Source organism: Octodon degus, unplaced genomic scaffold (assembly GCF_000260255.1).
Source record: "Octodon degus isolate 3935 unplaced genomic scaffold, OctDeg1.0 scaffold00271, whole genome shotgun sequence".
In the NCBI taxonomy this organism is placed as follows: Eukaryota; Metazoa; Chordata; class Mammalia; order Rodentia; family Octodontidae; genus Octodon; species Octodon degus.
The window spans coordinates 1,514,221-1,526,021 of NW_004524847.1; the positions used below are offsets into that span (position 1 = coordinate 1,514,221).

Consider the following 11,801-nt stretch of genomic DNA (forward strand, 5'->3'; position numbering starts at 1 on the left):
TGGTGGTGGTGGTGATGGTGGTGATGGTGGTGATACTGACAGTGATAGTGGCGGTGGTGGTGGTGGTGATGGTGGTGGTGATGATTGGTGGCATTCATGGTGGTACAGACTTACATTTGTGGAGACCTTGCTGGGTGCCAAGTAGTATACTGAGCACTTAATCCCTGAACATTCACTGTCTCGTTTCATCTGTGGCTCCACCATAGGAAGTATGGTGGACAATAAAACTGAGACTCCAAGACAGTGGGAACTTGCCCTGACACAGTACTTCTTAAATTTTGTTGTACATAGGAATCACTTGGGAAGAGACTGGCCCAGTGGTTAAGTGAAAGTATTAGGTTGCCCGGCTGGGGTGTGCCCTGGTACCTGGTATAGAGGCAGAGAATGATGAATGATGGTGGTGTGGTGGTTGATTCACTCTCTCACTCACCATGTACCTCCCTGTGAGACCCCGGGGCATGGCGTCCCAGCGTCCCCACTGTCCATGTCCCCACATTAATGCTGAGCTCGGTGATGGCAGCCCATGGGCGGAAGCAGAAAGCTCCCACTGGAGCAGCACCTTCGTCAGGCAGTATGCTGGAACCACTTTGAATCTCTGTCCACCAAATTAATTGTGGTTTCATTCGCAATATTCCCTTCTAAGTTGAGACTATACTCGTGGTTATTTTTGCCCGAAGGCATAAAATTATAACCAAATATCAGCTGCTTTTTAAGTGTCTGTAATCGTTAGGTGCCCGAGTCCCTAGAGATGAGGATGGAAGGCGGGATGGACGGGAATCCATCCGGGTTCCTAAATCAGCGGGCTGGAGCTTTGCTCTGGGGGAGAGCAAGCTCGGGCGGGGGGCGCGCCCCACGATGCCCCCGACGGGTCTGTTCTCAAGGCGCTTCCGGAGAGCCGCTGGCGCAGTGGGCGGTGTGTGTACCTGTGACGTCCTTCAAAATTAAGATTTTGCCCTCCGTGATGAGCCAATGTTTCACTCCTTTCACTTCGTGTTGAGGTTCCCCATGGCAGCCGAGCCTGACAGACCCAGGTGGTGTCGCAACTGCACACGTCTGTGCGTTACCAAGCTAGGGATGGGCCCGGAGGCCTTCCGCCCCAGAGCCTGTTTTAGTGGGACCCGCTTAAGGAGATCAGGGTCTGCCATTGGGCGTTAGAGCTCGCAGCCTCTGGCTCTGTAAGAGTCCCCAGGGTCAGAGAGGAAAATGAGGGGCGGTCTGGAAGGCTGAGGCAGGAGGATCGTTGTGAGTTCGAAAGCAGCCTGGGTCACCAAGAGAGCTCAAGGCCAGCCTGAGCTGCATAGTGAGACCCTGTCTCGAGAAAAACAAGAAATAAAAATAAATTTAAAAAAGGAACAGAAAAGAGGCCCCTTTCTTCTGAACAGTGAAAGCGAAGCCAAGGAGGGACGGACGTGGCACTAGCGGCCCGGAACTACCTTAAGTTTCGCAAGACTTCGGTGTGCCCTGCGACAGCAGACAGCAGGAACAGCAGAGACCGGAACTCCTCGGTGACTTCTGCGATGACTCTATTAAGGAGCAAAGGCAACTTTCTTCAGGCTACGTAGTCACTAGGAAAGTTCTGTCTTTGCAGTAAGTACAAGTGGGGACCATGTTTACCTTCCTCTGAATCAGGTCTTCAGCGTTGGCGGCCGTCGGTTTCTCTGGTGTGGTGCGCTACTGCCACCTGGTGGCCACATACCTGCATTGAAGTTGGCGAATAAGACAATCAGTGAAACACCCCCGCCGTGCCTCCCTAACCCTACCCCCAAAGTTCTGGCAGTAAGTCAGTGATCAGTTTGGAGCAGACAGATTAAGAGCAGACCGGACTGCGAAATCCATGGCCGGCAGGGAGGTATGCCCCTCGTCCTGGAGCCGTGCTAGAGCTAGGGTCTGGCTAGAGCCGCCTGCAGCACCTTCCAGGCTCCGATCCGGAGCGACTGGCCGCAGTAGCTAGTCAGGGAACACTGCCTGGTACTGCTGTTAGTGTCGGCCTCCTCTCGAGGAGGAAAGACAAGGGTCTTAGCCGCTTTCTTGTCACTGAGACACAAGACCTGACGCCTGTCAATAAAGGAGAGGCTTACCTCGGCTCACTTTTTTGGTCCACCGCAGGCCAGCTCCAAGGCAGGCAGCACGGCAGAAGGCTCAAGAGGAAAAGCTTTTCCGTGCACGCACGCTTGGCAGTCAGGAAGCAGCGCTTGAAGCGACAAGCCACTCCTGAAGCGCCCACAGTGACCCGCCTCTCACGACCAGGCCCGCCTCCTAACTGTGAAGTCCCCCAGAATTTAATGACCTTCTAGAAGCCAGGCCTGAGAGCGCAAGAGTCTCGTGGGGACACAGGGAGATAAATCACAGCAGGAAGGCTTCCAGGGAAAGGTGGAAGGGCGGGAGGCAGTGGAGGCCCCTCCCTGCTGGAGCACAGTAGTGGCCTTGGGGGACACGGAAGGGAAAAGGAAGCGACAAGAGCGTCCAGGGATGGGGGGGTGAGCTTGGGGTCCGACATGCTGAGGTCGCAGGAAATGGAAGCAGGAGCTACAAGGAGGTGGTGACTTGGAGGTCATTAGTAGCTTTTGAAGAGTAGCCTGGGGGTGCAGAGCAGAAAGCTTTCTGTGGACACACAGAGCATTTCAGACCAATGGGAGGGTGAAGAAACAACGTGTTCCTGGGCACGAAACTTGCACAGCCTGCCGTCCTCAGCAGTCCAAAGGCAGTGCGAGCCGAGGCTGCGGCCTGCGCCTGCACCTCAGCTTCATGTGTCTTACGCCCTGAGACAAAAGGAGCCTCAGTTGGAATGCACCGCCTCTGCAGACAGGGAGGCCAGGTGGTGGCTTCGTTGTAGAAGTGAGTGGCATATGTGGTAAAGATCTGATGATGGAAACAATGAGAAAAATAACGGGCAGTCAGAGATCACGGGTGTCCCTGGCTGCGGGGCACAGCGGTCATGGCTCCGCTGCTTGCCACACACCTTCGCCATGGCCTTGGGGCCCAGGATCAACTCAAATGCAGAGCAGGAGCAGGTTGGCTTTTTTAATATGGCTGCTCTGTAAATATCACTCCATTTATCAAAACAGAAATTAATTCTCCCCTTTGGTCCTGTGAACCTGGCCTTTTAATGGTTGGCATTTTGCCTCTAGCAATGACGGTTTCAGAGTCTCTTGTGGTTGTAAGTGCGCAGGATCCAGTCCTCACCCCATCCTCCCCCTGAGAATGGTGCACCCAATAATCACCTCTTAAACTTAAATTCCTCTTCTGCAACTGTCTTAGTTACTTTCCTGTTGCTGGGACAAAATACCAGATACCCCCAATTAAAGGAGGAAAGGCTTCTTTCAGTGCACGGTTTGCAGCGGGTGTAGTCCATTGTCAGTTGGTTCCGAGGCAGGGTGCCGTGACATAGCAAAACAGTCCCTGGCATGGCAGGCAGGAGGCAGCAAGTCTTCCTCCTTTCCCTTTCTGTTCCATCCAGTCTGCAAGCTGTTGGCTGCTGCCGCCCACAGCCATGGTGGCTCTTCCTTCTTCGGTAAACCCATCACCTACACCCAGAACGGTCTGTGCTGAGGATTCAGGGGACAGATCCAGTGTCACACATATGGGCGTATGAGGCTTTGGGGGATCTAGCTACAAGCCATGATAGCAGCTCACTTACTGCGTGACCTTGGACAAGTCACTTTGCTTTTTTGGGTCCTGGCTTTTTTATCCACAAAATGGGGACATGGACACTGGAACCTACTTCAGAGTGTTGCATTGAATAATAGGAGTTAGTGGAAGTCACGTGACATGAACCTCAGCCTAGAGCCTGCTGCATTTCAAGTGCCTGAGTCAGTCAGCCATGCAATTGCTTTCCAGTTGCTACTTAAAGGAGAGGTTTCATGTGACTTACGACCTTCACAAGGACTCAGTCCATGGTTGGTTGGCTCCGGGGCAGAAACAGCATGATGGAAAGGTTTGGTAAAGTGGATTTGCTCACCTCAAAGCCGCCAGAAAGCAGAGAGAAAAGGGAGAGCTGGAGACAAGAATAGACCCCCTCAGGTCCCCACCCAGGTGAGTGACCCCTTCCCAGGGGCTACTTCCTAACAGCAGTCACCGCATGCCCTTATCAGCGGGTGAATCTGCGATGGGTCTAAGGCCCCAGGATCCGGTCACCTTCCAAAGACCCACCTCTGAACACATGAGGCTTTAGAGAGACATTTTAGAGCTAAGTCATAACAATTCCCTAGGAGAGACTCCCCTTGCTAGTTTTTCATGGGAAGAGGACTTCTGATAGAAAGAGGGACCTCTGGATGCCAAGTCACCTATCTTTACCAGCCGAGCAGAAGCAGACATTTTCTCCCTATGGCTTATCATCTGAGGTGTGGGGATAAACATAGATGTCCAGCTGTGTCCCAGACAGCCACCCCCAGGGAAGAATAGGTGGGAGCACCCATTCCAGCCCTAGCTAGGATCCCAGTAAGCTCCTGCAGGGCAGCTGTGCATCCCCCACCCCGAATGTTCATGACTATTCTTCAAAGACAGCAGTACAGGAGCGCTGTGGCGCTTGTTCTCCGCTATGATGACATGGGTTTTGGAACTGGACAAGTAACAAGCAACTCAACCTCTCTCCATCTACCTTTGCTCTTCTGTCCAATGGGTAGCACCAGAGAGGAGTGTTTTCCCCTCGATGGGGCCCAGGTGGTGTCTGCCTCCCTGCTAGCTCTCTGTGTACTTTATAGGCATGCCGCGCACAAGCACCACTTCATTGAATTGAAGGAAACACTCAAAAGCCAGTTCTTTGTTCAATTTGATAGACAGCTGATGACTTGTAATAGATCTCAAGCCTGTACAAGTATCACTGTGAAACAGGTCTGTGCAAACCCACACCGCGGAGCCCACCACAGGGCCACTGCATCGCGGGTCTGGATGGCGCCTGCCCCTCTGCGTCTGCAGCCAGCTGCCGGGTGCTAGGGAGCTCTTGTCTTCAGATGCCCTGTGGGTACCGCTGGCTCCTAAAGCGAAGGACGAGCTCTTCCTTTTTTACTGATACTTTTCTCCCCAATTTTTGTTTTCAAACTTTCAAATTTTTATGTGCAGGGGTCCTTCTGGGCGAGCTCTCCTATGCAGCTGGAGCACGGGAGTTGGACCCCGCTCAGGGATTTTGCTCTTCTGTTTAATCTTGGTTCAGTCCAGAGTGCCCGTGAGTGTCAGGGCTGGCATTTCGGAGTCTCTATTTGTGCCAATCTGTATAGGACTTAATATCTCTCCCGCCTGATCACAGGACCTAGGACACAGTCTGACACTTTCCAATTTCAGGCTCTGAAATGAGGCCTGCACTGAAGATTAGAGGAGGAAAAGTTATTTGAAATATTTTCCTAAAAATTAATGTTTCTAATCAACCGTGTGACAGTTGGTAGTATGCCAGTAAATCAGATAAGCCTGTGTTTGTGGTTTTATTGTGCGTATGATTTAGCTGCCCATAATAAGTTGCATAAACCCTTAGTCCTACATTAGATGATTCATCCCTTCATTTATTCACTCACTTTTTCAGCAAGTATTTATTGACTGTCTATTCGGTCCCAAGCTCTATTGCTAGACTGTGGAAATAGAGGCAAATATAGACACCATGTGTTCAGGCAATAGAAACTTTATAATGAGTTTTCAGTTAAGAGTGAAGGCACTTAAGATTTTTGTTCCATGTGGCACCTCACTAGGTGACATATTTTCGTGTTAGGCTGGTGTTTGTTGTTTGGTTTGGAGTGGGGGTATTTACTCTCCTTGCTTGTAAGGGAATAATACGTAATAATCAGATTTGTAGGTCTCCATTAAGATGAGTAAGATATTGAAAGACATTTTCAATTAAAAAGAAAAATTAATATCAAAAGTATAGTCATGCCAGAGAGTGACGAGCAACAATAAGTTTTCAGCAGGAAACTGATTTCTTCGCCTGGGATGCCAGGAGACACCTTCCCGGACGGGGCGGAGCTCCGGGTGGGCGTGGGAGAGAAATGCTACTGCTGCATTGAGGATTCACGTGAGTGTCTCTCCCCGCCCAGTGGCTGCAGGAAAGCCAGCACCTTACCCATTCCCTAGCTGTGGTGTAGGGCTTGCGTCGTAACGCATGGGGCAGCAATTCATGCCTCACGCTTCCTACCTTTGTACCTGTGGCCAAGATTGCGTCATATTTTTAAGCCTGTTTCCTCATCCCTAAATTGGGAATCATTCCAGATGGATGCTGAACACCAATAGAGGATTTTTTAATTTTTTTAAAATCTTTATTTATTAGGTACAGGGTCACACAATGCAGCTCAGACTTATAATGATCTTCCTGTCTCAGCCTCCCCTGTGCTGGGATCATAGGCATGTACCACTATGCCCGGTTTACGTGGCTGGTACAGCATGTGGTCCTGGGGATCAAACCCAGGTCCTTGTGCTTGCCAGGCAGGTGCTTAGACCACCAAGCTATCTCCCCATCCCAATACAGGATTATTGAATGGAATAAAATGAAGTAACATTTTTAAGAGCACTCAGTATAGTGTTGGATATGGTGTAAGCACTTACTGAAAGTACGGTTGCTTTAGTTATTAGGACCAGAGGAAGGTTGATTGGCGCCCCATGACACAGGGTGGAGCCAGGTCTGGGAACTGAGCCTCCTCGTGGCAGAATGTCTGGTTAATCGCCGGCTCATCTGGGCCTCCCACTGACGAGAGCACTGTGGTCTCATGGGATGACCACTCCGTGCTGCTCTCTGAAACCTGTCTGGAAAGGAACACCTTTACCCACTGTGTTCCTGCAGCACTGAGCTTCCATGAAGAGTACACTGGTTCACCACCTCCCTGGATTAGCTCAGGCCGCCTAGGGCGTGTGATCTGTGATGGCCTGGGGCGTGTATTTCAGCATGGGAAGCTGGCCAAGAGTCTGTGGTTCCAGGTCAGGTAGCGCCCCAGGGTGCCTTCTCTCCTAGGTGCGGTGCGCACGTGGGCACCTCAGTGCACTCGGTTACAGGATCTTCTCTGGGCCTCTAAGGGACACGGGGGTGCTATCGTTGCCATTTGTGGAAAAATTAACTTGATCCATGTTCGTTATGAGACACTGAGAATCCTCGGAAAGAAGCCCACTTGGCCAGTGCAAATATTCAGAGCAACTGTAGTAAGGGGTGAAGGCCCACCTCGAGAAAGGACCTCTGCTTCTCAAAAGCACTAACAAGACAAAGCCTTCAAATGGCATACCTGTGTGTGTCCAAGAGACTGACCTGAAAGTCAGCTGCTTGCTTTCTAAGCTATAAACTCCCAAACAAGTCTGCAAGATGCGAAAGTGACAGTTTTGATTACCTTTTGTAACTCAACAAATACCTTTTCAACATGTACAATGTTAATCAGGCCTGATTACACCACTGTGACTTCGCCGCTTTACGTGTTTCCTTCTGATGTCCTTCTACGTCCTGTGGCATCACATGGTTTGCTTTTCACTTACTATATCATAAGCATGTGTCAGCGTCTGCACTCTTTACAGTTATGATCTTTAATGATTACATAATGGCCCCTCAAGAAGCTGATCCTAATTTATTTGGCCATTTTCCTGTGGTTAAACATCTAGGCCATTGATTTTTCTGACTTTTTAACAGCAGAAAATATGTTTAAAGAATCTATAGTAGAACTCAAATATGTTCTATTGATTCTTTGGAATTACCTTTGCTTATTTAATTTTCGACCATATCTTGTGAAATAGGAAGCGTTACAACCTTGCTATTTAACGCAAAAAGTGAGACTCGGAGGGCTTGGAGAGTTCACTCATGGTCACAGGCTCCGGGGGGCACAGACTTGGGACGCAAGCTGGGACATCTCTGACTTCAGGACCAGATTGGGGGTTGGTGCATCTTGTGACATCAGCCATGTGGGGTGGGGCAGGGAAACTGACCCTCGGAGTCACTGCAGCTGCAGGCCCTGCCCTGTTGGGAGGAAGCTGGGTCATCAGCCCAGGGCCAGTGTTCTCTAAGCACCAGAAGTACAAGGCGCCTGATGTGGACGCGGTCCCGTGGCTCTGGGGCGGGCCACTTCTCCCAGTCACTTCTGCCGTTGGCCCACTACACCCTTGGCTCTATGCAGTGGCCAGGAGCCTCCGTTTGGAGATCTTGGTGAACATTCACCTGCGCCTCCCAATTTTCTTTTCAGCCGCAAACACTTGCTTCTGTGCGTTCCCACCTCCTGCCCTAAGCCCCGCCCTGCCCGCACTGTCCAAAGAGCCTTGTCCTGGAGTCAGTCTCAACCCACAAAAGGTCAGAACACCCCTTCCCTGAGGCATCAGGCTTCTGTGCACTTCGGTGACACAACACCACTCAGAAATGCACCTCTGAGGCAGTGCTGTCACGGGAGCTTGGGGCTCCCTGGAAGCAGCTCATCTCTGTGACCATGGAGCCATTGTCAAGAGCTTCAAAATGGGTGAATGGAAAGAAGGGTCCTTCAGAGAGGGAGGGATGCTGGGGCCACAGCCCGGGGAAGGCGCCTGGAGGGAGCTGCACAGATGGACAAATCAGAAATACCCCGGTGAGAACCCGCCTGCCGGAGCTGGACACAGGTCTACGTGGCTAGGTGTGACTTTGGTTCTCTTCCCATAAATGACGGATGACCTCCCCACCCAAGCTGGGTGGCACTGACCATCTCATCTGTAAATTAGGGGAGTGGGGCATCGATTCCATCGCCTGGCCACCAAGCGCACCGGAAGCCCTTAGCTCCGCTTCTGGTATGCGCCGAGTGTCCCATATATGTCAGCTGTCAGTGTTACTGATGTTTTTCATCTTACACTGGTCATCATGGAAGGCAGTGAGGCAGAGGGGACAGTGAAGGTCCTCGAAGCTAGCCAGCCCAGGTTTGAATCGCAACTCGACCATCAGCCATTACATGGCCCCAGAGATGTCACTTAACCTCCCTGAGATGTCCTCACCTCTCCTGCTCATCAGTGGGGGAAAGCTCACACCCATTTCCTGGACCTGTGCTTGGCATATAAAACCTCAGGAATGCAAGAGGGTTCAGGAGACAGAGGCAGACAGACAGACAGACAGACAGACAGACAGAGACAGAGACAGACAGAATCAGAGACAGAGAGGGGAAAGAGAGAGAGAGAGAGAGAGAGAGAGAGAGAGAGAGTGTGTGTGTGTGTGCTGGGGACAAGATATACCCTTTAGAGCCATGTCCTATGACCAACTTCCTCCCACGAGGCCCCCGTGGTAGAGTTGCCCCTGCCTGCCAGCAGCTCTGCAGACTGGGACCAAACTGTCAACAAGTGAGCTTGGGAGAAATCCTTGCTGGCGGTGACAATTCAAGCACAGAAGTGACTCAGTTTAAATGAACCCATCTCCTGCTTTCTCCTGTCCCAAACCTTCCAGCATCACCAGTATTAACAATTTGTTCCTCTATAGATTTTTTTCTTTTTCTTACACATATATACGGTGCAAATCTCGATACAGGGCTTTACAAAACTACGGAGTTATAGAATGCAGTTTTATTATACTTTGTACCCTCCCCCACAAAAGCTTGTAGGTATCTTCCTATCAAAATAGAAATTCTTAGGCCAGGGAGATGGCTCAGCAGCAAAATAGAAATTCTTTTATTTTTAATAGTACAGCAGCTGTGTACGTTCTTCAGCCATCTCCTACCCTCAGGCTCTCTCTTGTTGTTCTGCCAACTGGCACCAACTGGAAACAGCCTTCTCCCTGGACTCCTTCCGTGTGGGTACATGTCAGTCCTCTGGCGTGGATTCCCGGTAGTGGGACTGCTCATTTCTGAGGTCCAGCCCCCGCCTCCGCTGTCTCTTTCTCTGCCCCAACCCAAGCGTGGCGAGGTCTCAGGGTTTCCGCGTCACTGCAGCAGTCGCAGGCAGCCTGCAGGACCTGCGGTCACCTTGCCCGGAAGCGGTGGTGCTACCAAGCTCTCCTCGCACACGCACAGGCTGACGCTGGCCCGCCGGGAAGTCGCCACTGACGTCTCAGCTGTGGATCCTACCATAAGCGCTTGTTTTTCCCTCCATACTAATCTCATTTAGATACTCAGCTCACACTAGAAAAAACATCAACATTTTTGTTCTTGTAAATACAGCAAAAATTATGTACAAAGGTACCATTTCACAGTTTTGAAAAAAAAAAAAAAAACATTTATCTTGGCGAAAATAACAGCCCAGAAGATCCATGGGCACTCTGTCCAGTACGGTGCTGTTAGCTCTGGCTGCAGCCGTGCTGCTGATAAGAAGGCCTTGGCCACCTTTTGGACGCTGAAGAGGCTTTCTTCTTGGGGAGAACCCCCATGGAAAGGGGGTGGGAGAGCGGGATTAAATTATCAGGCAGAAACATATGACTATAAATAATTGACTTGGGTTTCCTGAGCTTCGCCTTGCACTCCAGAATGTTTATTTCCTTCATTTCAAAATGTTTATTTACTTTTCTCCATTGGTTTTAATTAATTTTGCCTTTGGCTCATAAACAGGTGAAACTGAAAACTTTTGTATTTGCATTTATCTTCAAGCAAGCTAACTAATTAAAGTTTGCAATTTGGCTTCACTGTGCTGTGGCAGAGCCACAGGAAACATGGCTGACAGAATCAGAAGTCTGTGGTTGCTTTTCTGGGCGGGAGGAGGAGATGGGGACTTACGAGGGTCTCGTGGATTCCCTTCACTGGAGCAGGAGCAAGGACCTAGACATTTCGCACCAGCCGACTTCCCATGACCCACCCAAGTGAGGGCCTCATGAAGACCGAAGCAGACTGTGAGCGCGGCTGTTTTCAGGAGAGCCCCTCAGCCAGAAGCAGCCAGGAATGCCCAAGACTTGAGTATGTACCTACCAGCCTGCTATATGTCACGTTCTTCCACAAATTCTTGGGCTTTTTTGGTTTGTTTTGTACTGGGGTTCAAACTCAGGACCTTGCACTTGCTAGGCAGATGCTTTATGATGCTGAGCTATCTCCCCAGCCCAAAATCTTAGGGTTTAAAAAAAAAGACACTAAGAGGTAGAAAAATCACACAACTACCTTAGACAAAATATTAACAATCATTTAATTAATAAGGATCAGTAGCCAGATTATATTTTTAAACCCTACAATCAAAAAGAAAGAAAAAAACTGATTTAATTAAAGAGCTATGTCATTTCACAAAATAAGTCATCAATAACGCATAAAGAGCTGTTCAAGCTCGCCATCAGTGGAATCCAAATGAACGTTACGTGTGGTTACATCTAATCGGATGGCCAGCTGATTGATAAATGTGACGTGTAGGGGTGCCAGGTGCTCGTAATAACATGGGAACGTGAGAACTGCACTGTCCACTTAGGGGACTATAAATCACAACAGCCCTGAAAGCCGGCTGGCCACCAGGTGCCTAAGCAGGAGCTGCACACCCACGTCCCAGGACGCTGCTCACAGGGACTTCCCTTTGCGTACCTGGCCACCGAGACAAGAGCAGCCCCAGAAGCACGGCTGAGGCAGCGATGGCAGGACAACACCTGTGTGCGGCAGGCCACGCGGAGTCGAGTGGGTGACAGCGCAGGCCTCTCCTGGCTGCCCCAGCCTGACTGTGGGCTCCAGGACGCGCCGTGGTGCGGGCGCTACACGTGGTGTGACTCACTGACAGAGACCACGGAAACTGATAGCACGTTTAGGGACAGGCAAGGAGCAAACTAGGACGCAGAGCCGTGGAGGCCAGGTTTAAAATTCCAGATGGTCATTATCCTGGTAGGAGGAGGGGGTAAGGTTCCTGGTCCCTCCCGGAGCACATGGGGACAGTGGTGGCAGTGCACAGCAGGGAGCTTCGTGAGCCGGGTGGTGGGAACAAGGTCTGATCGTTTTCTTTCTTATCCT

The 11,801-nt window shown here is 50.6% G+C and overlaps 1 protein-coding gene and 1 long non-coding RNA gene across 2 annotated transcripts in view; one reads left to right on the forward strand and one right to left on the reverse strand.

Annotated features, from left to right (window-relative positions):
• The window catches only part of Cdh13 (cadherin 13), a 1,069,859-nt gene that overhangs the window by 766,676 nt on the left and 291,382 nt on the right, over positions 1 to 11,801 (forward strand). The gene's annotated exons all lie outside the window — the stretch shown is intronic.
• LOC111814115 lies at positions 1,440 to 2,158 on the reverse strand. The gene is made up of 3 exons (XR_002819185.1): positions 2,079 to 2,158; positions 1,615 to 1,696; positions 1,440 to 1,523 (listed from the first exon to the last, which is right to left on the reverse strand). It is a non-coding gene; the product is annotated as an uncharacterized LOC111814115 (long non-coding RNA).